The 13957-nt window shown below is 36.1% G+C and overlaps 1 pseudogene; it reads left to right on the top strand.

The window, feature by feature from the left end:
• The first annotated feature begins 6855 nt into the window (after positions 1 to 6855).
• On the top strand, positions 6856 to 7586 carry LOC137004120 (ecto-ADP-ribosyltransferase 4-like; annotated as a pseudogene).
• Positions 7587 to 13957: the final 6371 nt, after the last annotated feature.

Genomic DNA, 13957 nt, shown 5'->3' on the forward strand with positions numbered 1-13957 from the left:
TATACCAGTTTAGGCGGTTAGCCAGGCATGTTTCAGTTTAGCTTATTCCAACTCTGGGTTTTAGGTAAAAAAGTGGTTTGGATTTTACCGATGTTCATCGTCAAAGTAACTAACACTCCATGGCTAACATCAAAGCCTGACTGGATTGGTTTGGTTTTGTCAACTCAAAACTTATCCCACAATCCTGAGTTTGTTTAACTACCATCATGATACGAGCATAATGGTTTATACTTTCATCTCATACATTAACATTGTTTCATTTCTTAGCGTGCTAACATACACCAATGCAAGCTAGCAGTTCACTAAAAAGATTATTTGTTTGAATGTACTTTTTTCTAGTCTGTTTATACAAATTTTAACTGAATTGCTTGCATTTGTGAAACCACAAACACACTAGGCCTTCAAAGGTGTTGCATTAAACTGAGTTGTGTGGATGCAGAAACAGACAGATTCACTGGATCGTTTTACTGTATCAATAGAGACAAATGAGCAGCCTCAGATTGAGTGGCCCTTATAACACTCTCCTCCACTGAATCACAGTTCAAAAGGGAAGAAGAAAACATGAACATAAGGAAAATAATAATATACAGAAAAACATACCTGTATCAATAGAGACAAACAAGCAGCCTCAGATTGAGTGGCCCTTATAACGCTCTATAAAACAAATATGGTGCGCCTCCATTACCATGTGCTTGTCTCACATAAAAGACAGAAATATACCTCAAAGAATGTAAAATGATGAAAATAATCCCAAGGATAGATAAAATAGTACTTTACACATAAGTTTGGGTGGAAATAAAGATATAATTAACATAAGGATTAAATAAAATTAACAGGATGACAAAAGAAACCTACCTCTTCCATTGAATCACAGACAAGACAGGAAATTAGGTCATACTGTGACCTCGCATCACTTAAAGGAGAAGCGCACCTTTAGATCAGGTATGATAAAACATATAAAAGAACAATTTTGTGTGAATTATAACAATATTTAGTAGTATACTTTGTATACCTGTTACACTGGATGCATCAACATTACACTTCACATGCCTCACACCAAGCTAAATATCCGAGAATGAATATTTGCTGCATCGTAACACATTTGAATTTCAATAAGGATTTTCTGAACATATACATTTTGTCTATTTCTTTTGTGTTTCACACCTCAATCTCTTAGAGTTTTTTTAAACATTTGGTACCAATGACCCTAAATTCCCTTGTGATCGACCTAATAATCTTTCTCCTGGTTTCTCAGTAAGAGAGCAGCTGGCATCCTGGTGGTCTCAATGCTTCAGATTTTGGTTGTCCTGGGTCTGGTGGACCTAGAGGTCTCACTACCAACAGCTGCACTTCCTGTAATGGCAGTTGCCATTTGGTACGTTTGGGTCGCATACAAGCTATCAGCTCTTCCAGAAGTGGATAAGTCCACTCCTGCCCCCAAGCCCTGTCCAGAGCCTGTTCCAGCTCACAAGTCCAGTCCAGAGCCTGCTCCTGCCCACAAATTCAATTCAGAGCCAGCTCCAGCCCACAAGTCTGATCCAGAGTCCGTTCCTATCATGAGTCCAGTCCAGAGTCCTCTCCTCCCAACGAGTTTGATCCAGAGCCTGTTCCAGCCCACAAGTCTGGTCCAGACCCCGCTCCTGCCCACGAGTTTGATCCGGAGCCTGCTCCTGCCCACGAGTCTGGTCCAGAGCCCACTCCAGTCCCGCCTGCTCCACAGTGGTGGTTCACAGCTACACTTTGCTGGACTTCAGTCCTGCCTGCTCCACCATGATGGTCCTCAGTTATACCTTGGTGACCCTCAATCCCGCCAGCTCCACCATGGTGGTCACCAGCTCTATCTGCTCCACTGTGGTGGTCTTCTGCTTTGCTGAAATGGTCTTCGGTCCTGTCAGCTCCACCTTGGGGACCCCCTGCCAGCACCTCCCTGGTCTGTCATGAATACATGCATCAGTTAATGCTAATGTCATTGAATAGGAAACACCATCAACATTCATTTGTTGTAAGTGTAATTAGTAAGTGTTTTGAAAACATTACACACATAAAACCGTCATTTAAAGACAAAGCATTTTGAAATCATTTACTTTGGTTTGTGATGCAGCTGCTGTCAGATTCAATACAGCTGACTGCTTCATCTGTCAAAAAGGTTTCTTTACAAACTCTCCATTACACCGTGCCTCGCTGACAAAACAAAATGCTTAGACAAACAAATAATACTCTGACGTGAGTAATAATCAGCCACTTGTTTCCAGTTTCCAGCATCCTTCTGAAGTCTTCACAGAGGCGCAAACAAGCTGTTTAAACTGGACACATCAAAGCGAACGTTCTTTTATGTTCTTCCATTTGTCCTGTTGTCGACAGAATTCAGACATCTTGTGATGTCAGAAACTGAATGCGCATCTGTATACTGTATCGCGTGTAGACAGTGTCAGTGATTATAATAGGTTCTATTTGCTTTTGACGCGGCGCTCATCCAGCTCACATGTCAGCCATTAAGCGACTAAACAGCTGTGGATGAGGCCTTTGAGATGATGTCTTGCTCTGGAGGCAGACAAATGCAAATGTATTTGCCTGTGTGACGTCACAGATCCCCCAATATCAAAATGAGATATTTTTGGAGCTTTTTGGACCTCTTTATATGTCAAAAGATCAAGGCAAACTTGATTTCTCATGTCATCTCATTGATTTATAATGCTGTAGTTTAATGTCATTATTCATTCTTTACAACACTTCGGAAAAACCTTTCTGCATCTTAAAAATGAGTCACATGTTATTTTTCCACTTTCTCTCTGACAAACACCATGATCAATAAAACCTCATTGTAATTGCACAGAGAAAACCACAAACATTTGGTTATCACACTATCAAAACCTATGGAGGTGTTGTGTTTTTTCTTCTAAGCATGCAACTTATGATGACTTGAATTAGAATAAAGATTGACCAAAATAAGAATGAACTGAATCCTGCAGAAATCTGGAGGGGGGAAAAAGCACATATATGTGATAATCTGGTTTCAACCCAGTTTCTCTGCTAGTGCTGAGATGACAGGAACAAGTTTGTCCTTTGTGAAACCACACATACACCAGACCTTCACAAGTGTTGCATTAAAGGAAGTTAAACAATTCAGATGAGCTGATGCATATGTTCCAGTACTCAAGCACTGTTACAATACAGAAGGGGACAGAGACACTGGAATGCAGGTAATATAGTTTATTGAACAACCAGGAGCTTAAACGGAGTCCAGATAAGTGAAGGCATTACTTGTCTTTTCTCTTGCAGATATCGCAGACTGGTGACAGACTGGAGCTGAGAAGACACAGAGGAACTCACACGAGATGAGGAACAACAAAGGAAACTTGGGAAAATGCTGGAGACAGGTAACTATCTTGGAAGGAGTCCTTGAGGTGAGCATTTAGGTAAGACCATAGGCTAACAAGACCGGAGAGTGACTGTGTGAGTGCGTGAGCCTTTTGTGCTACTGTTGATGACTGTGCTGATGGGATGCAGGTGTGCGTGATTAGAACTCAGGTGACGACGTGCACTATGGTTGGGTGATGGTAGAGCCTGGTGTGTCTGTGACAAGCACAGACATTTTTAGAGGTATAAAAAAGCCACCTTTCTCGTCTCTTGGTTTGAAAAGTCATTGTCGTCTGGCTGTGAGCGACTAACTCCGAGCTTTTCCTCTTGTCATTGAGCTCATGAAAAAAATAAATGTTTAATAGACCACAGAACTGCTGCTGCTGTTCAAGGACAGATATTTTCATTGGATATGGCACTGGATTCTGTTAATGACTGTTATTATGGCTGTACAGGGATAATGGTGAATCTCGTGAAGACAGAACTTCTAATGAATAATATCCAAATGATGTGTCATTAGTATCCCCTTCAAATAAGTCCTGTAAGTTGCGAGGTGGAGCCTCCATGGATCAGACTTGTTTGTTCAGCACATCCCACAGATGCTTAATTGGTTTGAGATCTGGGGAATTTGGGGGCCAAGTCAACACCTCAAACTCATTGTTGTGCTCCTCAAACCATTCCTGAACCATTTTTGCTTTGTGGCAGGTCACATTATCCTGCTGAAAGAGGCCACAGCCACCAGGGAATACTGTTTCCATGAAATGCTGAGGTAGGAGGTATGTGGCAAAGAAACATCCACATGGATGGCAGGACCCAAGGTTTCTCAGCAGAACATTGGCCAAAGCATCACACTGCCTCTGCCGGCTTGCCTTCTTCCCATAGTGCATCCTGGTGCCATGTGTTCCCCTGATAAGCGACACACACACACCCGGCCATCCACGTGATGTAAAAGATGTGATTCACCAGACCAGGTCACCTTCTTCCATTGCTCCATGGCCCAGTTCTGATGCTCACATGTCCACTGTTGGCGCTTTCGGTGGTGGAAAGGGGTCAGCATGGGCACCCTGACTGGTCTGCAGCTATGCAGCCCCATACGCAACAACCTGTGTATTCTGACACCTTTCTATCAGAACCAGCATTAACTTCTTGAGCAATTTGAGCTACAGGAAGTCTGTTGGATCGGACCACAGTGAGCCTTGGCTGCCCATGACCCTGTCGCCGGTTCACCACTGTTCCTTCCTTGGACCACTTTTGATAGACACTGACCACTACAGACCAGGAACACCCCACAAGAGCTGCAGTTTTGGAGATGCTCTGACCCAGTCGTCTAGCCATCACAACTTGGTCCTTGTCAAATTCACTCAAATCCTTACGCTTGCCCATGTAATGGGGAAAAAGAAAATCATAATGAATTGTGCCAAAATATTTGTTTATCTTGTACAATAATCCTAAAATAATAATTGAAAAGAATGTATTAAGTACATCTAAAAGAAGGGGATATGGGGACACCTACAGCCAGGTGACTAGGGTAATCTCAGTGGAGTTGGCCATTTTATCCTCAGTCCCATTAAGCTATTGAGGAGAATGTGTCCGGATGGGCTGTATTTCACTTCTGTACGGTATCATTTCATTTATTCCAGTCCAGTAAACGTGAATGAGCTCAGCCTACGTCACCGTGTGATCCTTTCCGGGAGTGTTTAAACAAAAGAAAGAACCAGAAGAGGGGGTTACACCTATTTTTCCTGCTTCTAACACATCAACTTTGAAGACAAAATGTTCACTTGCTGCCTAATATGTCCCACCCACTAACAGGTACCGTGATGAAGAGAACATCAGTATTGACTTCACCTGTCAGTGCTCATAATGTTATGCCTGATCGGTGTATAATAATATTGTTATATTAGTGCAACCAGTATTTAAAACATCAATAATGTAACTTATTTGTAACATTTGAACTTTTAATTTAGTGCAATATTCACTGTAACTTCCCAACAACATACAGTATTCACTGCAACCTTCCCTAACAACTGCAACTGGATAGTTCATTCTGTATTACCCCACCGGTCACTATTGTTGCCATCAACATATTTACTCATTCTATGACCACATGTAGGCATATAGTTTCATATATATATATATATATATATTATATAAATATTATTATTATTATTATTTACCTTTTATTAAATATATTGGTGCTTACTTTAACATGAACTAAATTGGTGTACACTGTATAATGATGCCTACTTTAACATCACTTACACCTGTATACACTGACGGGTGACGCTAGGCAGGGGGCGGTGGTGAGCCGCAGGCAGTTTCACTCATATATGAAGAAGTCACACTACCAGTCATTTAAAAACACACGACTGTGAAATGAACTCTAATTTCTTGTTGAGTTTATTAATTTTGCAGAGTGACAAAATAAAAATCCATATGTACCATGTGGGATTAAATGGGTTAAAAGGAATTGGAAAAAGAGGAAGAGTTATTTTTAAGTGACCCATGCAGTGGCCTCAAAGTGATTTTATGTCTCTAATTCATTTCTTCATTTATGCTTGTGTCTTTTTGCATCCTATTACTGAACCATTTTAGTTTGTCCTGCATTATACCACAGGCCTTCACGGGTGTTGCATTATCAGATGAGTCTTTACGTGAACACTTTTGTCTGTGAAGCGTTGTAATGGGACATCTTACTGATATTAAACAATTTATCTTAAAAGTTATCTGAGATTGAGTTCATGAGGAGTTTGACTGGTTAAAGAGGACATAAAAAACCTTATATGAGTTGATTAATGCATAAATGTACAGCTTCCTTTTTTCTTATTTTCTTTTTTTTTTTAAACTCAGGATTAGATTTGGGGTTTGGATTAGGGATATACCATACATTTTCATTAACAATATCAGGCAAATTCATGATTATTTACCATTATTACACATTCATTCTTAAGAGATCAGGTTGAAAAAAAAAAATCTTCAACAGACAGGAACTCAAGAGTATTTCCAGTGACAAACACATACACCAGATCTTCACAACTGATAATTGGATGATCTAAACCACCTAGATGCATCACAATCACGCTATTAACAGAAGATCACTGATATAAAAAGGCACCTTCCTCATCTGTTAGTCTGAAGAGTTGTTGTCATCTGACTGTGAGCTCCTGACTTTTCTGATCTTCTCTTCTCATCATTGAGCTCCTGAAAAACAACAAAGAAAACACAGAATCTGACAAAGAGATAAAACAGTATTTTCAGGTAAGATTAGGGTTACAAGGTCAATATAACACTTCCATCAGTGTAATAATAATCAAGTGATTATTGAAAAAAAATAAAGAATTAAATTGGTGATGCTGGTTCTGTGCAGATCTGTGTACATATTCCTTTCTGCTATATTTTGAATGATGGATTTAGTATTTGTGAAAGTCTGTTGTGTTTCTGGTTGTCTTCCAGCATTTGCGCTTCAGTAGATCATCTGAGGGATTTGACTGAATCAAGATGCTGTTGAACATTGAATCTCTTCTTCTCATTTTAGCTGCTCTAGGACAGGTAAGATTGTGTTCTAGTATGAATACTGATGATTGATCATTATGATTCCTGTTGCTGCAGGACCACAGAGCTGCTGCTGGACAGAAATATTCATTGGATATGGCAATAAATTCAGTTGATGACGAATATATGGGCTGTAGAGAAAAAATGAAAAAAACTGGTGGAGACAAAACTTCTAATGAAGGAACTTCAGAAATCACCTAATTTTAAAACGGCTTGGGAAAATAATAAAGCCAAGTCCCCAAATAATAATTTGACAAAGAATCATACGATCCCCATTTATGTGTACACAAAATCAATGCTATTCAACTTTTCGTGGTACAAATGTTAGATTTAATGAGGATGTTCTGAACAAAAAGGTTCGTTTTGGCTCATTTACATCCTCCTCTCTTGATCATAAAGTAGCACGACGTTTTGGAAAAGTGTCTTGTTTTGAAATCTACACCTGTGAAGGTGCTGATGTGGCAAAATATTCTAAGCTTGATGAGAAAGAGGTGCTGATTCCTCCATATGAGAAGTTTAAAGTTGTTGATGTCAAAAGAAAAGAAGAGCAGAAAGATCTCTGGTGTGAAACTGTGTTCACTTTGAAAAGCTCTGGAATAAGAAGTGACCTGAACTGTGCTCTGTTCAAAAAAACATTCAAGACCAAAACAAAGTACTATATGAACAATGTGCTTTGAGTTTACATGATATAGTCATGTACATCAGCTCCAACATTTGTTCCTCTTGGATTAGTTCAATCAATAACTCTTTGTCAGAAAACACAATTTGTTTTATTTCAACAAAATTAAATAGTTATTTTTAAATAGTGCATCAAAGTGATTTTTTAATTCATTTCTTTATTTATACTTACATCATTTAGCATCACATTACTAAACAATTTTAGAGCTTTCTATTGAACTAACTGCCAGCAATAGCATATGAACTACTAAATGACCTTCTGAGTGCTGGCGGCAATATTTTATTAACACTAAAACAACAAAGCTGTTGCTTCTTGTTGAAAAGTTATTTTCTAAATATAGAAATCTAATAATTAAAATTAAATATAATATAAGCATAACTTTATACTTATTATTTTTCATCTTAGTCATGGTGGAGATTAAGAAGAGATAAGAAGAGTGATGTCGTAGTTTTTGTGGTTTTCATTTTGCAGAAGAGAAGCTTGTGGTTTTGTTGTGAGTGGCTTTAATAACACCATGATCCTTTATGAAATGAGCAATAGCTGCTAAAACCTATGATGAGTCTCTTCTTAAGTGTTCATCCCTTTAACATTCAGTCACAAAATGAAAGATTTATTTCAGTAAATAATAATAAAAAAATTATGATAAGGCTTGTTCAACAAAAATATTATTTGTTCAAATGCACTTATTCTAGTCTTCATATGAACTTAATTAAATTGAGAAAAGATTTCCCACTCAAATAAAGTTCATTGGACTAAATCTTTTTTTTTTTTTTTTTGTGGGTATGATTTTGAAATATACACAAGGCTTGTGCTACTCATCTTTGGCAGCTCAGTTTGTCCTGCATGAAACCACAGGCCTTCACAAGATTTGCATTATCAGATGAGATGAACAAAGACAGCTGGAAGATGCTGAGAAGATCTGCACTCTCAAAAACACTGGAAGAGACGTTCATTTAAAAGAAAAGTGACTGTTTGTATGCAGCGCTAGTTTAAAGCCCAAGACCAGCCCATTCAATTCATGACTGAAAAATTTGAATAAATGAACAGTTCAGTTATTATATATTATATTCCTGCAATACTGGAGACTGTGGTTTCAGTAGTTCTAGGACCCAAGTTTTTTGCTAGCAAGCCAATTCTTCTGAAACAGAGGAGACCTGAATTAAACCTAAAACAAACAGATGCAAAGACTAGACCCATGGTCGGAAATAATCACATTTTTATTATCTTTCCACCTTATTTTTGACATAAGAGCAGGCAAGGCCATTTTAAACTTGAATGTTTAAGGATTACAGTGTCAGGCATCTCCAGTTATTTTAGCTGTGCAAAAACAGTTCATCCATGGTGATTGATTTTGTAAACTGCTATTTATTTTCATATTATTTTAATTTATTAACCTACTTCACCGTTTACTCCACTGTTAAGTCAGTCACACACCAGACGAGAAGCCGAGCTGGCGTTAATGAAAATGAAGTCTTGTGTCGTACATACACAGAAAATATCTTGCTTCAGTGTTGAATTGTCAAGGACATTAAACGTCATCAGGTAAACAGGTAAACTCGGCTACTTCCACAGCCTCGTTGTGTTTATAATGTGTGCTTTTAAATTCTGCCGATTGTATTTACACTTCAAAATTCATAAAAGTTATGTTAATTTTTTAAGATTATCACGATGAATAAAATGTGTAAGATTCATAAGATTTTGTTAGTCACAGTGCTTATTTTCTCCAAATAATCCCAAGCCAATGGAAAAATACTACTGGGTTTTTAGGGAACCAGGGTCATGCTAACCTCCAGAATGGCTTACAAATTGATGTTATTACTTGTCGCGTTGCATTGTTCTGCTCGCATCCGGTTTAGACACTGTGTTCTGCAGGATTATAGAGCTGCTGCTGCTGTTGAAGGACAGATATTTTAATTGGATATAGCACTGGATTCTGTTGATGACTATTACTACAACTGTAGATAGATTATGGTACATCAGCTAAAGATAAAATATCTGAAGAGGGAAATCAATAAATCTGCCCCTTTTACCACGGCCCACATGCCGTAAAGAATGACGGCCCTGGAGTGGCCCAAATCTGGATTAAAGACAAGGTCCCCACATGGGCCACAACTGGCCCAAGTCTTTAACCCATAGCTGGCCCTGCAATTGGCTTGAATATGTTTTAGTGTTGATATCGATTCTCAGCCTTAAAGGTGCCTAACCCTTTTTCACAAGATGTAATATAAGTCTAAGGTGTCCCCTTAATGTGTCTGTGAAGTTTCAGCTCAAAATACCCCACAGATGTTTTATTATTCAATTTTTTAACTGCCTATTTTGCGCTCCCCGCCCCCAAGCTCTCAACTGTATAATACACTGCATAAACAAAGTTGACACAGCTAATATAACCCTCAAAGTGGATCTTTACAAAGTGTTCGTCATGCAGCATATCAGATCATGTAAGTATGGTGTTTATTTGGATGTTTACATTTGATCCTGAATGAATTTGAGGCTGTGCTGTGTGGCTAAAGCTAACATTACTCACTGTTGGGGAGATTTATAAAGAATGAAGTTGTGTTTATGAATTATACAGACTGCAAGTGTTTAATAATGAAAATAACAACATGGCTCTGGTCTCCGTGAATACAGTAAGAAACAATGGTAACTTTAACCACATTTAACAGTACATTAGCAACATGCACTCAAAAAAAAAAAGACTCTTTAAACCTACTTAATTTTATTATGGACAGTGGTTCCACACAAGCAAATTGTTTTTCATTAACATTAATGGAATTTTTTGAATCTATGTAAACTTCTTGTGTTGTGACAACACAACTGAATGAGGACGAATCTATTTAAAATAGTAATGTCCAACCAAATCAATGTAATTGCTTCCCTGTAACTTAAATTGGTTAAGTTTAGTGAACATGCTTTAGTTTATTTAAAACTGGCCAAATATGTTTCATTCAACCAATACAAAGAGATTTGTTTCAAATAACACAATTAAATTATGGACAGTGGTTCCATCCAATTAGTTTTTGTTACTTTAACTCAGTGATTTCTATTTAAAGTAACACCCTTCAAAGCAGCATTTTTTTGTGTGTGATTGCCTTGTAGAGACAAAAAAAAGACAATATGTAACAAGTTATCAAACTGTATTTGTCAGTTGCAATAAAACAGTGTTTTAAACAGTCATTACAATCAAGAGTCTTTAAACTTGATCTAAAATTACTTTTACATCAGACTGTAAAAAGTATTTGCACATGTTAGAGTCGAAAGGTTTCTGCTCAGAAAAGTGAAAATTAACCTGGTAAAAAAAATTTACTTGGTAAAAAACCTGGTAAAAAGATAATAAAATAAAAAAATGTAATTGTATTTATTTATTTTTATTTTTTATATTTACAAAAATGTCCAGATGGTAATGTGCTCTTCAGTGCACTTTATTGGATAACTTGTTGCCATCAACTTTTGCAGTGCTTGAAAGTATACCTGAATTCAGAAGGGTATCTCAAATTCAGTCCATATATTAGTCCCATCAACATGGTTGTTGCATATGGGACACTGCTAAGGTCCTGAAGAACCGTTTTCCCCTTTAACACCACTCCAACATCTGCTAGGCTCTCTTCTATGTCTGCACCTTCAAGTCTTATGAATTAAGTTCCCATCAAAGTCTTCTGAATCACCTCCTATCTGTATCCTAGGGTGGATATTTATTAAAAAAAAAAAAACAGTACTCTTAAATTCCTGTGTATTAACTTTAACAAAGCATTTAGCATCCTTGAAAATAAACAACATTTTAAAAAGCACATATACTCACCATATACTCCCAAATCAGACTGCTAGGGCCTTCTTTTGTGTAGACAGAGATTTGATTATGCACTCTCTCTTCACTTCAATGTCACCAGCCTAAAGATGCAAATAACAACATTAACCAAATATAGCCTTTACCCTTTAAAATTAAAATAAACAATCTGTTTTTTATGCATGCTCATGACCAAGTGAGGGAATATGTTTTAAAGGGTTAGTTCACCCTAAAATAAAAATTCTGTCATTAATTACTCACCCTCATGTCGTTTCATACCAGTAAGACCTTCGTTCATCTTCAGAACACAAATTAAGATATTTTTGCTGATATACGAGGGTATCTGATCCACTCATAGGCAGAAACGTCATTGCACCTTTTAATGTCCAAAAAGGTAGTTAAAAACATGGTTAAAATAGCCTATGTGACTGCAGTCCTTCAACCTTAATGTTATGAAGTGATAAGAATACTTTTTGTGGTCAAAAACAAAAACATAATGACTTTATTCAACAATTGCAACCATCATCATACGTAGTCAATTTAGTGCAGGCTTCCTTGTTTACATCCGAATGCCAACTCCGTATTGGCCGAAGCTGAACATGTGCATTTGATGCTGACACAGGAGTCGGCCAATAATGAGCTGTTATTGAGATGTAAACAAGTCAGTCTGCACTTAGTTCACTACATATGACAACAGTTCAAATTGTTGAATATAGTCATTATTTTTGTTTTTAGTGCAAAAAAAGTATTCCCACTGCTTCATAACATTAAGGTTGAACCACTGCAGTCACATAGGCTATTTTAACCATTTTTTTAACTACCTTTCTGAATGTCAAAAGGTGCAATGACATCACTGCCTAGGAGTAGATCAGATACCCTCGGATTTCATCAAAAATATCATCATTTGCGTTCTGAAGATGAACGAAGGTCTTACGGGTGTGTGGAACGACATGAGGGTGATTAATTAATGACAGAATTTTCATTTTTTGGTGAACTAACCCTTTAACCCTTATAGGGTCTTTTTAGACCCCAAACAACGTTTGCTCAAATATTAAAAAAAAAATGTTCTTTGTCCAAATGACCTTGAAACTTTGTACAGTTGTTAACACTTTCTACGTCTACAAAGAAAAAAAATTGGAGTGATATCTTGTTATATCAGAGTAAAAATAGTCACACTCAGGGTCTTTGGGGTCTCCACAGACCCCAGGCAACAAAATGTAATTTAACAAAATTGTTTTTTAAAAAACAAATGTAATTTTACTTTGTTTATTAATGTTTTTACTAGGGCTGTCAAACGATTAATCGTGATTAATCGCATACAAAATAAAAGTTTGATTTTGCATAATATATGTGTGAGTAATGTGTGTAAATATGTATATATAAATACACACAAATTAATGTATATATTTAAGAGAAATATGTTATTTATGTACAAAAAAATTTATTTATATATAATATAAATTATATAAAAATATAAATAAATACATATACTTGTAAATATTTCTCAAATATATACATGCATGTGTTTGTATTTATATATACATAATAATTACACACAGTACACCCACATATATTAGGCAAACTCAAACTTTTATTTTGTATGCGATTGATCGTGATTAATCGTTTGACAGCCCTAGTTTTTACTTCATATTTGTGCAGTTTTTGGAGGATTTGTCATATCTTTTAAATTTATATAAATAAAATAAATAAAAATATTTTTTTATATACAAAAACAACTTTTTCTGTAAAATTCACTTTATAAAAGACCCACATTTCTTACTTTCATTCATGGAGATAACATGGATAATTTGACATGGTTTAGTGTGAGATTTTTGCCCATCTTTTGAAAAAGGCAGTTTTAAAGGTAAAAAATGATCACTTTATCCAGTAAATGCTGCAGAGCTCCACTATTTGCTATTTGACTGACTGAAAGACGTCTTTTCACAAGTTTTTTTTTTTTTGTTGGATTCATATCTAAATGTTATGAAGTCACAATTCTAACAATAAAAATTATTTTTTGTCAAAGTTTAGCATTTTTTTTGTACTGAAAAAAAAAAAAAAAGTTTTTCAGTAATGTTGATTTTGAGGATGAATTTTGTCCATTTTCTAAGTGGGTCTCAAAATGTAACAATATTGAAAAACTTATTTTTTTTTCCATTACAAAAAATACTAAATTGACAAAATTAGCCTTTATTGTTATAATTGGGATTTCATAATATTTAGATATGAATCCAACTAAAAAAAAAAAAAAACTTGTGAAAATTCTTTCAGTCAGTCAAATAGCAAATAGTGGAGCTCTGCAGCCATCTACTAGTAAAAATGATTACAATTTTATTTTTTTTTACTTTTAAAACTGCTTTTTCCAAAAGATGGGCAAAAATGTTACACTAAACCATGTCAAATTATCCATGTTATTCCCATGAATTAAATTTAGAAATGTGGGTCTTTTATAAAGTGAATTTTACATAAAAAGCTGTTTTTGTATAAAAACCTATTTTAAAAAAAATATTTTTTAAATTTATTTATATAAATTAAAAAAACAAATATGATAAATCCTCCAAAAACTGTACAAACATGGAGTAAACCAT

The sequence above is a fragment of the Chanodichthys erythropterus genome, chromosome 3, assembly GCF_024489055.1.
Source record: "Chanodichthys erythropterus isolate Z2021 chromosome 3, ASM2448905v1, whole genome shotgun sequence".
Lineage (NCBI taxonomy): Eukaryota > Metazoa > Chordata > Actinopteri > Cypriniformes > Xenocyprididae > Chanodichthys > Chanodichthys erythropterus.